The 15,092-nt window shown below is 45.5% G+C and overlaps 2 long non-coding RNA genes across 2 annotated transcripts in view; both read left to right on the forward strand.

Annotated features, from left to right (window-relative positions):
• Positions 1-6,398, forward strand: part of LOC116103872 — a 26,584-nt gene extending 20,186 nt beyond the window's left edge. The window contains exon 3 of the long non-coding RNA XR_004123605.1: positions 6,337-6,398. This is a non-coding gene — a long non-coding RNA (uncharacterized LOC116103872). The remainder of the gene's footprint in view (positions 1-6,336) is intronic.
• Positions 991-2,998, forward strand: LOC116103871. Its single transcript, XR_004123604.1, has 2 exons — positions 991-1,261; positions 2,640-2,998. It is a non-coding gene; the product is annotated as an uncharacterized LOC116103871 (long non-coding RNA).
• Positions 6,399-15,092: the final 8,694 nt, after the last annotated feature.

The following is a 15,092-nucleotide window of genomic DNA, read 5'->3' on the forward strand; positions in this document are numbered from 1 at the left end:
TTTGAGATCATCTTTCAGTTTGCACAGTTCACTTTAAACCTTGATCCTATCTATCATCAATCACAGCAAGGACTCCTTTCCTATTGGTGTGGTCCATATAGACAGATGATCTGCAAATGCCCCAACGATGTGAATGACTGAAGAAAACTGGTAAGTTCTAATGGACATGTATGGGCCAAGTGATACAACATCAACTACGTGTGAAAAAGAGTATGTTTGAAGCTACGCCTGGACACATGGCACAAAACTTGAAGGCCAAGTGGGAATGAAGACCGGCTGAATTCTAGGTTGACGGAGGCCAAAATCAGAACTCCCTATATGAGGAAGAACTTATCAAGGAAGCCATATTTCAGAAGTGAAAAAGGTGTGGGGGAGGAGGAGGAGGTAGGCCGATTTGAAGCAAGTAAGGAGGGAAAGGGTCCGTTGTTCTTAGTAGCCAAAATGGTATCAGAAAAGATGAACTGGTAGCGTCTATGAGAACGCAGGGCTCCCCCAGGGGCCGGTATTAAGTTCTCCAGAAGTGTGACTAGGCGTCCCCTACACTCAAGCCCACGTTCCTCCATCAGATACTCCTAGATCCTGCCAGTCAACTCTCCATCCTTGCTACCTTTCCTTTTGCTATGTCTGTTGCACAAAAAAAAAAAAAAAAACAAACAAAAAAAACAATTACAATGTCCCCCCCTGTTCAGGGGTTGATACATTTTCCATCTGCTCCCAAAGTGCTCTGCTCTGGACTTCCCCATCATGGCCCATCCCACCTCACACAGATGTTTTAACCCCCAGCTCCAACACAAGGGTAATTTCCCCAGTGCCTCTGTGTGTGAGAGCTCCAGGCACCATCTCTCTGGGGAGAGAGAGTAAATGTTTTCATTCCAAACCCTCAGGGTCAGGTCTTGTTTGTCTAAACTGTGTTTGTTGTCGTAATTATCAGATTAGCTGATCTCTGGCAGCAAGTTGTGGGGGCAGAGTAGGGAGGATATTAACCCTGGAGCAGCACGGTGGCTTTGCTTTGTTTTAGGAATACCTCCGAGAGGAGCTGTCGTCTCTTCCAACCTGAAAGATTTGCCTGGAATTCTTTCTGCCAATCAGGCCGGCCTTCCGGCCTTCTCATACGCTGTTCGGCACTCAGTGATGCTTCTGCTGGGGTCCAACAGGCATTCAGCCTGAGATGGGGGGTGAAAGGTCATCTCTCTGGAGATCTGCAGAGGGAGGAAAGATGGAGACTCTAAGGAGGAGACGGTTAAGTGATTTCATGAACGGAGTACGTCTCTCAGACCCGACAAGGAACCAGGAGCTTTTGCCTGAGGACTTCCGCTTGTTTGCCCACCCCGGTCACTAGCCCTCTCCCCACCCCACCCCACCCCCGGCTTTTGCAGAGTGCACAGCAAGAGTCCTGGTCCCATGTAGCATTTGGGGATTTTCTGCTGTTTCCAAGAATGTTTTGGCTGGTTGTCTCAATTTCAAGATGTTCCCACCTGCTCTTTCCTCCCACCTACCACACCTCTGAATTTCTGTCTAGTTTCTGAAGTTAAAGACAGGTTCTATTCCTCACTCCCCCAACTACAAAAATAGGAATGCCTTTGCATCCTCATGACCTGATTTACAGATGTAGCAGTCTTGTCTCCGGTGTGCTATGGGCTCTTTCAGGGTGAGTTCTGAATGCTGGCTACTTGGCAGAGGATCCCAAATGCACAAAGACGTTTTCAGCATCTTTCCTGTATCTCCGTGATAGCACTTTCTCTCTCTCACTTTGATTCCTTTCTGATTTTGTTGTGATTGTTAGTGGTGGTTGCAGTGTTGATTCTGGTAGTAGTGTTATATTGGGGGAGGGGGCTCTCAGACAATCTCTTTCTATGTAGCCCAGGCTTGCCTCTCAATATTATTGTCTCCTCCTCTTGAATGATGGTATTACAAGCATGCACCACCACACCAATTCTTTTCTGGTTTTGTGTTTGGTTCTGAATACACACACACACACACACACACATACACACACACACATGAAAACTACTTTTTACTGATTTGCTGACCATCTTCATTACTACAAGAATTAACTCCACATATAATATCTTCCTAGAAGGCCACCATGGCCTCTGAGGTACATGCGGCCACATTTATGGAAGCTGAGGCTCTAAGACTGAAGCAGCATAAACAAGTTCCCACAACTGTTGGTGGTAAAATGAAGACTGAGCCCTGCTGTGTATGTGTATGATTTTAAAACCCATACAGTCCAATCTTATTAGTTACTAACATGAAGAAACATTTGGACAGTTAGGGAAAATAAGCTTTTGCCCAAAACCAAATTCAATCAATCAATCTCTGTGTATTTTTCCCCCCAACAAATCCAGCTATAGTAATTTCTTCATACAATTTGAAAGCATTCAAATGCAATAAACAAATTCCAAATAACATTTTATACAACAAAATAGTTTTTGCTATGTTGTTAGTGTTAGTTTTAAATAAATGTGACTCATTTGTCCACGTCTATACTGTTTAAAAATCCGTCGCCACTGGAAGCAAATATGATTTTTCAAATGTTCTATGTAGTTCACATGGATTCACAAAGCCCTGTTGAAACACTAGCAAAACTTAGACTAGCCATGTGCTCTGAGGTCTCTCTTCTCCATTTGTGTTTCCAGAACAGAGGCTCTTGAGAAGAAATGTTCAGAACTAGAACCCGGCAGTGAGTTTCCATCTGGTGCTTTTGAACTAAGGAGAGTGGGTGTCCACAGATGGCAACATTGATGGAGCTGACCTGCTCCGTGCTGGGAAATGTTCCTTGATTCTCTGGCCAGCCAAGCAGCCATCTACAGCTCCTATCTTCCCTGGGTCCCCAGGCCTGAGACTTATTCTCCTGCTTCCCACAAGCCACTGCAGAGCCAACCCAACAGTTCTCAAATATGCCTTCTGTCAAAATGGCAGAGAAGTTTAAATGCCCATCTTACTGCCAACCCAGAAACTCTGTCTTCCTTTAGATAAACGCCCACTCTATTCGGAAGGCTTGTTTTGTTTTGTTTAAGCATGAGAGTTTTAGAACACCTGCTTGTGGTCCTTGCTACAGCAAAATGACTTTAGGGTTCCTACAATGCCTTGGCTGCTACTGGCCATGAGTGACTAGCTTGTTCCTGCTGTGATGGGATGTTGTCAGGAGCTCAGTGCTGGAGACCAGACAGATGGTTCTGAGCCCCTCCTTTGGGCTTCTCTGGGAAGGTGGGGGTTGGGTTAGATGAGTGGAGAGTTCTTCTGTTGTGATGTGCCATCACAGTCTGTGCTCTTACAGACCTGCATATAGGGCAACTGGGTTGGAAGTATGACATCGCTCTTGATTTAGCATGCACGAAATACTCAGAGTAATGCCTGGCACATTAGCTTTGTCTATTGTCCAGGGAGTCATTTTTAGACACACCCCTCTGGAAAGGTCATAAAGAAACAGTCCAGGATTGGGGAGATAGCTCAGTGGGTAAGACAGCTTGGTGCAAGAGCATGAGCACTTGAGTTTGGATCACCTGCACCCACATAAAAAGCAAGCACAGCACTGGATTGGAGGAAGGGGAGGAGGAGGTAGAAAGAAGTGGAGCTCTGGAGCTTGCTGGTTAGCCTACTTCCCAAAAAACAAACAGCAAGCAGTCAGCTATAGGTTCCTACCCTGTCTTAAGGGAATAAAAGGGGGTGCTTCCAGCCTCCCTAGCCCCTATACATGCATGGGCACACACACCTGTTCAGATACACACAGGTACACACATTCATGAACCACATACATACAAGCACATGCCCAAGAAGGTGTACATGAGTGGACACACACACACTTTTAAGCAAAGAAAGAATCTAGTGTTCAGATAACTTTAAAGCCTTTCTCTTAAGACCCTGATAGAAAAGGAATAAGCAGCGGCTCCTGCAATCCAGAATAACCGCCCAACGAAGGAGAGTTTGCTAAGCAAGAATGCTTCATTTGAAAATGTAGTCTGTTATTTGGCCACGAACTGGAATAGACTGTATTTCCAGGTAGCTAGATCTTCCGTCCCCAGATTTGGAGGTTCAAGCACCAGACTGCCAGACGGGCTCTGTGTGACATGTAAGAATTTTGCTCCAGAAGGCTCTGATACCAAAAGAAGCAAATAAGGAAGTGTTCCCACGGGCTGTGAGGAACAAAGCAGCAGAGGGGGTTGCGGCCAGAGCATGCAGGTCTGTAAGAGCATCATTTCCACTGTATGGCAGTGGCACCAATCGAACCTGGAGCTTGCACTGTAAACAGTGGACTGATGTCTTCTAAGCCTCCAGTGGAAAGATGATTCACCGAGTGTATTCTGGGACAAATGTCTCCATTCCTTCTCTTCAACTCTCAGGCTCAGAACTGAAAGTATTAAGAGAATGGCAGATCCACACAAGAAGTGGAGGACCAGAATCCAGAAGGATCCTGAATTCCTGCCTTTGAACAGAAGGGCAAAAACGCAGCAGATAGGGAAACAGTGGAAATAAGGAAACAAAGGAGATTTCAATGATTTTTTCTTTGAGTGCAAGAAGGATGCAGAAAGACTTATCATTAAACTAGAACGGATTGCAAAGAAAGAAAGATGGTGGCATGAGTCAAGCACTAAAAATATGTAAAAGACTAATCAGGAAGGAAACAGTTGTTATAACTAACCAGTTATATGATGCAAAGATCCACGATAAATGTCAGCAGCCACTTCAGGTGGGGAAAGAGACCTCGGTCGGTATCTGGGGAAGAGGTTCTCATCTCTTCCCTAGGCACCTTGGCCATCCAAATTAAAAAAACAGCTAATTAGATATAGTGGCACACGCCTATAAGCCCGCATTTGGGTGGTGGGAAGCAAGGCGGAGGATCAAGGTCATCCTTAGCTACACATAGAGTTGAAGGTGGATCTAGAGAACACAACACTATCTAAACCAGAAGTAAGACTGAAGTTGACCCACACTGGGGTTTTGGGTCCCCGACTCTTCTAGCGGCACTGGCCCCGCCCCTTCCTCCTTCATGTCCCTCCATTCCCTCCATGACTTTACTGTGCTTGCTCTTACTGTTCGTGTGGAGTGGGTGGTCTCGAGAATCTCCAAGGCCCCTCCCACCTTTCTGAGTCAGCATTTCTTATGTAATTCTTCTCCTTACTCTGCCGGCTCCCTTACTTACTGAAGTTCAGGCAAGGGTGACGACTCACGTGATGGGTTGATGGCTGAGCCATCTCTTTGCTGGTGGATAAAGCCTGGAAAACTTGGCTCCGGATCCACAAAGGAGTCATTTGGCATCAGATATTAGTCATCACTGCAAGTGGAGGTTCTATCCCCAAATACCTGAGCATTATCTTACTAGCAACAATGAATGATGATAGATGAAGTAATTTAACGAGTCCTTTAATGCGTTAAACTAAACCAGTACCTGCTGGCTTGAGCTCACTAACCAATCAGGGCAGCTCTAGATCCTACCTGTGAAATAATAATGGCCACTCCTGCCTGATGTTCAGGCAACAGCACCGCCTAGGTGTGGTTGGCCACATGTGTGTGAATCATCTTCAGAAAACTCCAGTGAGGTGAGGCCCGTCATTGTCATCCTTGTCTGACATTGGAGGCACCAGAAGTCACTTTACCAAAATCACTCAGCTTGTGACAGCCTGGGATTCAAATATGTAGGGAGAGACTTTCCTAACTGGTTTAATGGGTCCCCTCTGTATCAAGCAGAATCCACTTAATGATTCAAGCTTGACTCTAACAGGCATAAGGTCCCAGGTCCCTCTCTCCTCTCCTCTGACACTAATTTTGAGGATTTGTTGCAAAAGCTGCTCTTCTGTGCCCTTTCTCACTGTGTCATCTGAGAGTCAACCTGCTTTAACCTGTCTGTTTTCCTGTCTTCACCTGCAGTTGCCCACACTGAGGGACTCATGCCCTGAGATCCGCCCCTTCTTCCCCCATCTCCCACTCATCTGTCCACAGCCCTGGCTGTAGCAGGCCTTCCCAGCCACAGTGCTGTTAACCCCCTACAACTCACATCACGAGCTCCCAATCCCTGTGATTTCTACCTGTGCTTCTTAATCCAAGCGAATGGCCCAGGGAAGGCATTATGAGCCTTCCAGACAAAAATCTTTCCCAACAATCATGAGCAGGGCATCTTCCTCCAAATGCCTTTCTGCCCATAGCGGCTCTCCAGTGTGAACTTTCCCATAGTCTACCAGGACTAAAAAGTTATTAGCTTTGAGAGACTGTGCAGCGTTTCTGGGTAACAAGAATTTGAGGATAAAAGTGGATACAAAATGTTTTCAATATAATATTATAAGTATTAAAACTCATATTACACTACTATTTTTACCTCAGCAATACTTTTTACTTCAGCTTAAAGATTAAGATTACCTAAAAGGAATGAACTGATATTAAAATTATAATTCTGACTTTCTCAAGAACAATTTCTCCATCTTCTTATTGCCTTCCCCGCCTTCCCCACTCCCTCTCAGCCTACAGATCTGTGTGAATAGGGGCCGATTCTCTAGGAATACTCAGTAAATATTAGCCAATGACTAAGTGAATTAATCTAGTAGCCTCTGGTATTGTCCCTTTGCTGTCTTGCAATGCAAATCATTTCCTTTCCTTTTACTAACACCGGCATTCATGCATTCAACTCAAACAGTGGTTTGCTTACAGCTCCACAGGCTTCACAAACGCAGTCTGCTAAGTGCAAGACAAGAAGTCACTTGCTCAGGTGATCCAGCGATCCAGAGGACACTGACAGACACGGGTTCAAAGCCCTCCTCGTGGTTTAAAATGGACACGTGGCCACAATGCTCGGGGAGCATTGAAGACAAAGCAAGAACCTCAGGGCAGTGGTTCTCAACAGTCCTAATGCTGTGCCCCTTTAATACAGCTCCTCATGTCCATGACACGCCCCCCACCATAAAACTATTTTGTTGCTACTTCATAACTGTAATTTTGCTACTGTTATGGATTGGAATATAAATATCTGATATGCAGGATATCTGATATGCAATCTCCAAAGGGGTCGTAACCAACAGACTGAGAACCACTTCCTTAGGGTTGCATGGACCACTGTGGCCTCTGACCTCAGTGTCCCCTACCTATTCTGGGATCTCACAGCCACTGAGATTCTGGAGTTTGAACACATTCTCAACGCTAAGGATGCCTTGTAGGGCAACCTTGATGGTTAAACTCCTGTCAAGTTCCCCTCTCACTGAGAGTTCAACACATGTCTTTCTTTGCCCCTCCATAGGAAGAAGGGACACTAGGCTCCAGGTATGGAAGTTGGCTGTGGCTACTCTAGTCCTGGAGAGATGTGAGTTACTCACTGAGGTCAGGGATCTGCCCAGCCCCTCAGACTTGCTAGGAACCAGGGAGGGATGACGACAGAGGAAAATTTGCATCCTTCTGCTCATGCGTGGACTTGAGGGTAGGAGGGGAGGCCTGCAGTTAATAATGATAAAGTGGGTCATTGTTGTTTTGTCTTGTTTTGTCTTCTGGTACAAGTTTAGTTTAGCTTTATCTTACTTTTGCAGTAAATATTCCTTTTTTTTTTTGTATCCCCTTTTTCTTAAAAATGATACAGTCCTTGATTCTGTTGAACAAAGGAAAGGTATTTGCCTAAAGAAGAGAATCAAAGCGGGGTGGTGTGGTACATGCCTTTAGTCCCAGCACTTGTGAGGCAGAGGCAGACAGATTTTTGAGTTCAAAGCCAGCCTGGTCTACAGAGTGAGTTCCAAGACAGCCAGGGCTATACAGAGAAACCTTGTCTCAAACAAAACAAAACAAAACAAAGAAACCCTGAAAAAATAACAAAACAAAAAACAACAAAAAAGAAGAGAATCAAGGTATCCTTTTGGTATAGCAATAATGGGCTAAACCTCTTTGGCACCCACCCCAGAACTATCTAGATTTGAAAACGAAAGACATACACACACACACATACCAGTAAAATGCCTTTGCTATCTCAAAGGCTGAGCAGGTCTAATCCTCTCTGTGGCTAGCACACATTTCCCTCCTGTAATTTTGGCTTAATGTCCTCTAATTCTATATTTTTTCTTTGCTGCCCTGGCTCCTTCTGGGCGGCTTCCTGCTTCTGGTCAGCCCTTCTGGGAGCCACATTCCTACTCGCCTACATCTCAGGTGATTTTCCTTCTGCAGCTCTAAGTCTGATCTGCCTCCCTCCGGATCATGGCGATTCTCCCTCCTTCCAGTTCCTAGTCTACCCAGATCCAAAGGTTCCCGCCTCAGTCTACGTCCCCTGCCATTGGCCATTGGCTCTTTTTTTTTTTTTTTTTAAATTTAGATTTATTTATTTATTATATGTAAGTACACTGTGGCTGTCTTCAGATGCACCAGAGGAGGGCATCAGAACTCATTACGGGTGGTTGTGAGCCACCATGTGGTTGCTGGGATTTGAACTCATGACCTTCTGAAGAGCAGTCGGTGCTCTTACCCGCTGAGCCATTTCACCAGCCCGGCCATTGGCTCTTTACTGATCTATCAAAAACCAATTGCGGACAAGGACCTTCAGCATTTGGACACCCAGATTCCTGATTTCGGAGGCTGGATTAGCTCAAAGCATTAGAACCAATCCCCAGCATTTGGTTTAGGAGTGGTGATGGCAGTTGAAGATCTGAGAAGCAATGCAGAGAAAGCTTGCATGAGGAAGAAGAGAAGATGGAAATGAGGACAATGACGATTTATCCCATACCACAGAAAAGTGCCCTTGCCCCACCCATGAAGCTCTTCCCAGCAGGCTTTGCTTGGCTCTAACCAAAAGTAGCCCAGACCCTAAGAGGTCAAAGATGCAATCACCCCAGGTCTTAGAGCAGCCTGGGTACAGTCTGGGCAATGTTGGGAGAGCTTTGAGCTAAGAGTACTAGCTCCTCCGAGATCAGAATATTTACTTAACTTCTCTGAGTACCCCATGCGTGATGGTGGCGCTAGGCAGTTCTCAAGGGAAACTGTGGCCAGGTATTCATAAAGGACCTGGAAGATTAAGTGACCGGCAACCCCATTAAGTGTTAGAAATTGGATAGTTGAATTCTACCCAAAGTTGGCTGGGCTGCTCTGATCTTCCAAGGAAAGTATTGCAATGGGGGTGGGGGGGAGAGACATCACTAATATTAGTCTATTTGGGGAGAGAAAATAGGGTTGCAGAAAGAATTTCACTCAAGTACAAGTGGAAAGGAGAATTTTAGAATGGTGCATGGTAAGTCTAGAGCAGACTACAGAAAGCCTCAACACAATGTTTAAATTAATCTTTAAAAAGATACCTCGATGCCTTGGATCAGAGGAAGTCATCTTGTTTGCTGACTGTCAAAGGAGATGCTTAGAAAAGAAACAGGGCCGGGCAGTGGTGGCACACGCCTTTAGTCCCAGCACTTGGGAGGCAGAGGCAGGCGGATTTCTGAATTCAAGGCCAGCTTGGTCTACAGAGTGAGTTCCAGGACAGCAGGGGCTATACAGAGAAACCCTGTCTCGAAAAAAAAAAAAAACAAAACAAAACAAAACAAAAAAAAAAACAAAGAGAAGAAAAGAAACAGGAAGCTGAGCATGATGGCACGCACCTTTAATCCCAGCACCCAGGAGGCAGAGGCAGTTCTATCTCTGTGAGTTCAAGGCCCGCCTGGTCCTCAAAGCAAGTTCCAGGGCAGCCAGGAATGTCACACAAAGAAGAGAAACTCAGTCTTGAAAAACAAAATCAAAACAACAACAGCAGCAACAAAAACAAAAGAAATAAAGAAACAAACAAACAAAGAAGCAAAGAAACAAAGAAACAGGAAAGAGCTTCTAAGAATACAATGGCAGAAGACCACACACATTTATTTTGGCAGTATGCAATAGAGAAGCTAAGGAGCCATGCAAAAGAGATGACAGACTGTCCTCTCACAGGCCAGAGGGGCCAGTCTCTTTCCCTCTCTGGGATTTCTGTTAAGTAGCAATGTGGTGAACAGGGTCAGAGGTCAGAGGTGTGTCACAGGTGGTTATGAGGCTGCCTCATGAAGCTCTCAGAAGTCCCAGCCATTAACTGGGTAATCTAGTTACCTCTGGGACTGTGGTCAGCAGAGCCGCTGGAGAATAGTGGTAATTGACTAGTGGAGGTGGGACCGTGCTTCTCAGTGTTGTCTAATTCCGTGGTTTTGAGCTGCCATTGAAGTCACCAATTTAGAGGAGGCATGGGGTGGCCCCCAGTGACTCCTGTCCTTCACTCCTCAAGTAAAGAGCTTGTCTATGTGGTGTACCCTTAAGCCACACAGCTCACCACACTGTCCCAACAGGCCTGCTTGGTCACGTTGGAGGTATGTGGAGTCCACAGCATTGGGGACATTGAGTACCCTGTGGCCCAGGCCCTATCCAGGCTGCCCTTGGAAGATGCAGCCATTAGTCCTAGAGAGGAGCCAGGGACAGCTTCCTCTTCTGCTCCCTTTAGCCCAGGAAACAGCACTCGCTTTGGTTTTGGAGAAAAGAAAACTAAAAGTCTGGGGACAAGGGTGCTTCAAGGACCACTAGGTACTACTTTCTGGTCCCTAAAAACTCATCAAGCTTGACTACTTACTGGAGTTATGTGCCAAGGGGTGCTGTGACACACAGCTGGGACATGTGGGCACCGCTAATGCCTGCTTCTCCCCCATCAATCCTACAAAGGTTTAGAGCCTCAGCCTAGGAAGAGCCACCAGAAACAACACAAATGTCTATGAGGGAGAAGCAGAGACTCCACGGGAGAGGACAGAGAAGCCTCTTCAGGATGCCTTCCCCAGTGCTGAGCTGGGCACACAGTAGTTGCTTAACAACTCCATTTACACCCTCCCTCCTCTGAGGAAGCTGTGCCCCACCACAGGCCTCCAGTTCCTGGGATGCCACCTAACATTTTGCTAAATGTCTATTTGTGAGTTTACCTCATTTTTAAAAAAAAAAGAAAAAGGAAGCCACACATGACCCCTAGTTCTTGTGTGGTGAAATACACACACCATAAAAATTACCATCTTGCCCACTTGTAAGTACATAGTACAACAGCATTAAACCCATTCAGGTTGTTGTCATCCACCTCCAGGAGTCTTCTCGTGTGAAAACGAAACTCTGGATCGATTCAACATAACTCCCTATTCACCTCACCCTCCGGCTCCCCCAACCACTGGCCTGTTTTCCTTCTCTACGAAGATGGCTGCTCTAGGAACATCTTTAAAGTGGGACCACAGGGTATTGGTCTTTTTGTGACAACATTTCTCTCACAATGAGAACTCTCAGTTTTAAAACTAGACCTATTCCAAAGTCATTTGCAAGATGACTTAGGCATATGTCACAGCGAATGTTTAAAGTAAGTAGGGGGGAGGCAGCGCACTGGAGAGATGGCTCAGCGGTTAAGAGCCCTGACTGCTCTGCCAGAGGTCCTGAGTTCAATTCCCAGCAACCACATGGTGGCTCAAAAACCATCTGTAATGGGATCCAATGCACTTTTCTAGTGTGTGTCGGAAGACAGCTGCAGTGTACTCATATAAATAAAACAAAATAAATAAATCTTTAAAAAAATAAAGTAACTACCCAGTTTCCATATAGAAGAAGAAGGGAGATGGCTTTTCCTAGATCTAAGAGAAGGTGCCAGTACAGGGAAGATGTGGCCCCCTTATCCCCGATGCAGCGTTGAAGCTAGGCACTTTCGCCCTGTCTTGAATTCCTGTGTTGCCACAACATGAGCTCAGAGAAGAGCTGACCTTAAGACCCACGGCCTTCCCATCTGTGCTTTCCACTGCACCTGCCCCATCATTACCCATGCCCAGAAGGCTCTCTGTAGCTTTAATACCTGGGCAGACATGCAGTTAGATAACTCATAGTTACTGAGAACTGCTACACTGCAGACGTAGCCAACAGTTAAAGTGAACACTTTCGAGGAGAAAATTGAAGTGAAGAACAAAGTTGCCTCCCATAACCTCTATCCTCCCCTTCCTGGATTGTGAAGCAGTTGGATAATTTAGATGATTGATTCTTGAGCTCTCAAGATTTAGGTAAATTAGTGTAGCCCATCATCCTAGCCTCAGTGGCTGCTTGGGTAATGAGCTTATGACATAATTCCAACAAATGAGATGTGTCCATGTGTTGAACCAGGAAGCCAAGAAACCTAGAATATTCTAAACACTAAGTCTTACTGACGTTTTCCTGAAACAATATAATTTCTAGCTCTATTCTAAATCCCTGTCCTTAGTTCCACAAATAAGTACAAATCCCACCCCTCAACCAAGAAGGTCGAGGCTTCAACAGCAATCCACAATTGGTCAAAACTCAGAGCATAAGTGACTTTGGGTACCCAGGCCCAATACAACCCTGATGCTCCGATCTCTAGAAACACTGAGGGAGAGGAGGTAGGAAGGTTTTTAAGCACAGCAAATCACCTACTATGAGATGCTGTCTTCTGGACATGACAGGCATGTTGCTCAGGTGATATTACAACAGTACGGTTGCCTAAATGAGATCTACACAATGACTACACCAGAGTGGATAGGGAAATTCACAAGGCCCAACCCCTAGATGAAGAACTATAGGCAGCCAGTGGCTACTGACGGGGGAGAGAGGATGATCCTCTCCAAGGATGAGCCCCTGGTGGGTTATCCAATTCCAGTCTTTAGTCCTGAATACTTGCACATACAGGGAACACTAAATGGATAAGATAGGGTGTGTGTGTGTGTGTGTGTGTGTGTGTGTGTGTGTGTGTGTGTGTAAAATAACAATAATAAGCCGGGCGGTGGTGGCACACGCCTTTAATCCTAGCACTTGGGAGGCAGAGGCAGGTGGATTTCTGAGTTTGAGGCCAGCCTGGTCTACAGAGTGAGTTCCAGGACAACCAGGGCTACACAGAGAAACCCTGTCTTGAAAAACAAAAAAAAAGAAGAAGAACAATAATAAAAAGAGATTATTAATTCCTGAAAGTTGTTGGGGGACATGGGAGGAGTTGGAGGAGAGGGGAAGAGATGGAAAGAATATAAATACACTGTACTCAAACAGAATGGTCAGTCTTCAATTGAAACTCATGCTAGGAATGTCAAGAGTCTTTGGTGGTGTGCTACTGGCTGTTGCTGACTCAGCTGTTCCTGAGGCGCACCCGAGTTTGCCTGAAGCCATCTGGTCAACAGAATCCCTTTGTTGCTTAGCCCTCATTGAGTTGGTTCTTATGTTCCCCATAACTTTAACTGTCTTGAGTTTCTGCTATTCACTAAACTGTATTTCCCTACCCCCACTCTCACCCCCAAAGTCTTACCCTGAAGCTCTACCCCACAGTGTAATGACATTTGAAGACTGAGCCTTCGGGAAGTATTTAAGTTTAGATGAGATCATGAAAATGGGACTTTCATGACTCCCTTAGGAATAGACAGTAAACTCCCCCTCTTTCTCATAAGGGCACAGCAAGAAGGCAGTGGTCCCTACTCTAGAAAGACAGCTCTCACCAGAACCTGGCTATGCTGCCCCCTTAAAGTGATCCCAGCTTCTAGCCTCTAAAACTGAGCTATTAAACAATCTGTTACAGCAGGCTAGGCTGACTAAGACACCTACGCGGGACTCTTGGAATACGTGCTGAGCGGAGCAGTTCAACTTCAGGTCCATCTTTACCCAGTGATGATGACTAAGCCCAGGGTGTGACTCCATCTCTCCCCATCCCTCCCTACATCGCCCTGGGAAAGCTGGCTCTTCCCGTAACTGCAGTCCTGACTGCAGCCTTATGCTTCTGAGATAATCTTATACACAAGCAGCCTTGGGTGCAGGGATTCTGGTGACACCACCACCCAGATAAAGGACAATAGCAAGAGAACAAGGAGGAAGAAGAGGGGGAGGAGAAGAGAAGAAGGGAATCTAGTGAAGAAGCAACTTACCCACATCCGCAGGAACAGCGCGGGACATGAAGCACCACATCAGAGTCAGTGTGGCAGAACGGCTAGCCACTGGAATCAGGGCCTTTGAAATCTTGCATGCTTTTGTAAAAAGTCATGTAAATTATGCATCCCACTTCATAATGCATCATTATTTTTATAAATAAAAGTGTTCCCTTTAAAAAAAAATCATCAAGAAGTTCCATTTTATCCCAAATATTTGAGATAATTTTCTGGCCTCACTCTGACTGCCTGACATTGTTTACATCTCGATGCAAGAAGCTCACATACATCAGAAAAGGCTCTGGACAGGGGAGTTCTCAACCCAGCTTCATCTTCCTGTTCTATTAGTTGCTACACATACAAATGTTACTTTCTTTCTTTTCTGAGACATATTAATCACTATGTAACACGGGCTAGCCTCAGCATCCTGAGTGCCCAGCTCATGCCACCTCCTGCTCACCTGCCTTCTTTAGCTACCCTCTCTTTGGCCTTGGATATGGAGAATGCCTCCGTTGCCTTTTTCACTGAGCAGTTAAGCTCCAAGGAACCTACATGAGACCAAGATCCCCCAATCCTGTGGCCATGTCAGGGTGACATCCACATTATCCCAAGATCGCTCTAGACATTTCCCCAGCCCACACTTGTTTTGTTTTGTACTTTCCTCTGGTTCCTTCTGTCCGACGCTTGTATGTGTGCTTCAGAAAGAGTCACAGGAGGCAAAAAAAAAAAAAAAATGAAGATTTGCATTGATGATCAACTAGCATGTCACTGAGGATGGAAGGGGAGTCATATTTTTAAAGATTTATTTTTCTTATTTTTAAAATTATATGTATGTGCACATGTCCACATATGTGCAGTGCATGTGTCTGTGTGTGTGCATGTATGTACAGGTGCTTTGTGGAGTGTCAGAGACCCTTGAAGCTGAAATAACATGTGGTCGTGAGCCACTGACATGGGTGCTGCTGGGGACCCAACGTATCTGGGCACCTAGCCACTGAGCCATCTCACCAGCTTCGAGAGGTCAGAGTTTTATTTCCATGTATTTCTACATCTTAGTCCCCTGATTGGCTGTATCTGCTGTCTTCATTAAGGGAGCTCTGAGCCTCTGCCCCTCATCCTTGTCTCATGAATAGATCACCTAGAGAAGCAGCCAAGGAGGAAAGGGAAGTTGATTTTGTTTTTAGCATCTGATTCATTGGTTGCTTGGAGTGTTGTATTAGAGGTAAATAGAAAAGAATGCAGTGATGGATTAGATAT

The sequence above is a fragment of the Mastomys coucha genome, unplaced genomic scaffold (genome assembly GCF_008632895.1).
Source record: "Mastomys coucha isolate ucsf_1 unplaced genomic scaffold, UCSF_Mcou_1 pScaffold21, whole genome shotgun sequence".
Taxonomy (NCBI): domain Eukaryota; kingdom Metazoa; phylum Chordata; class Mammalia; order Rodentia; family Muridae; genus Mastomys; species Mastomys coucha.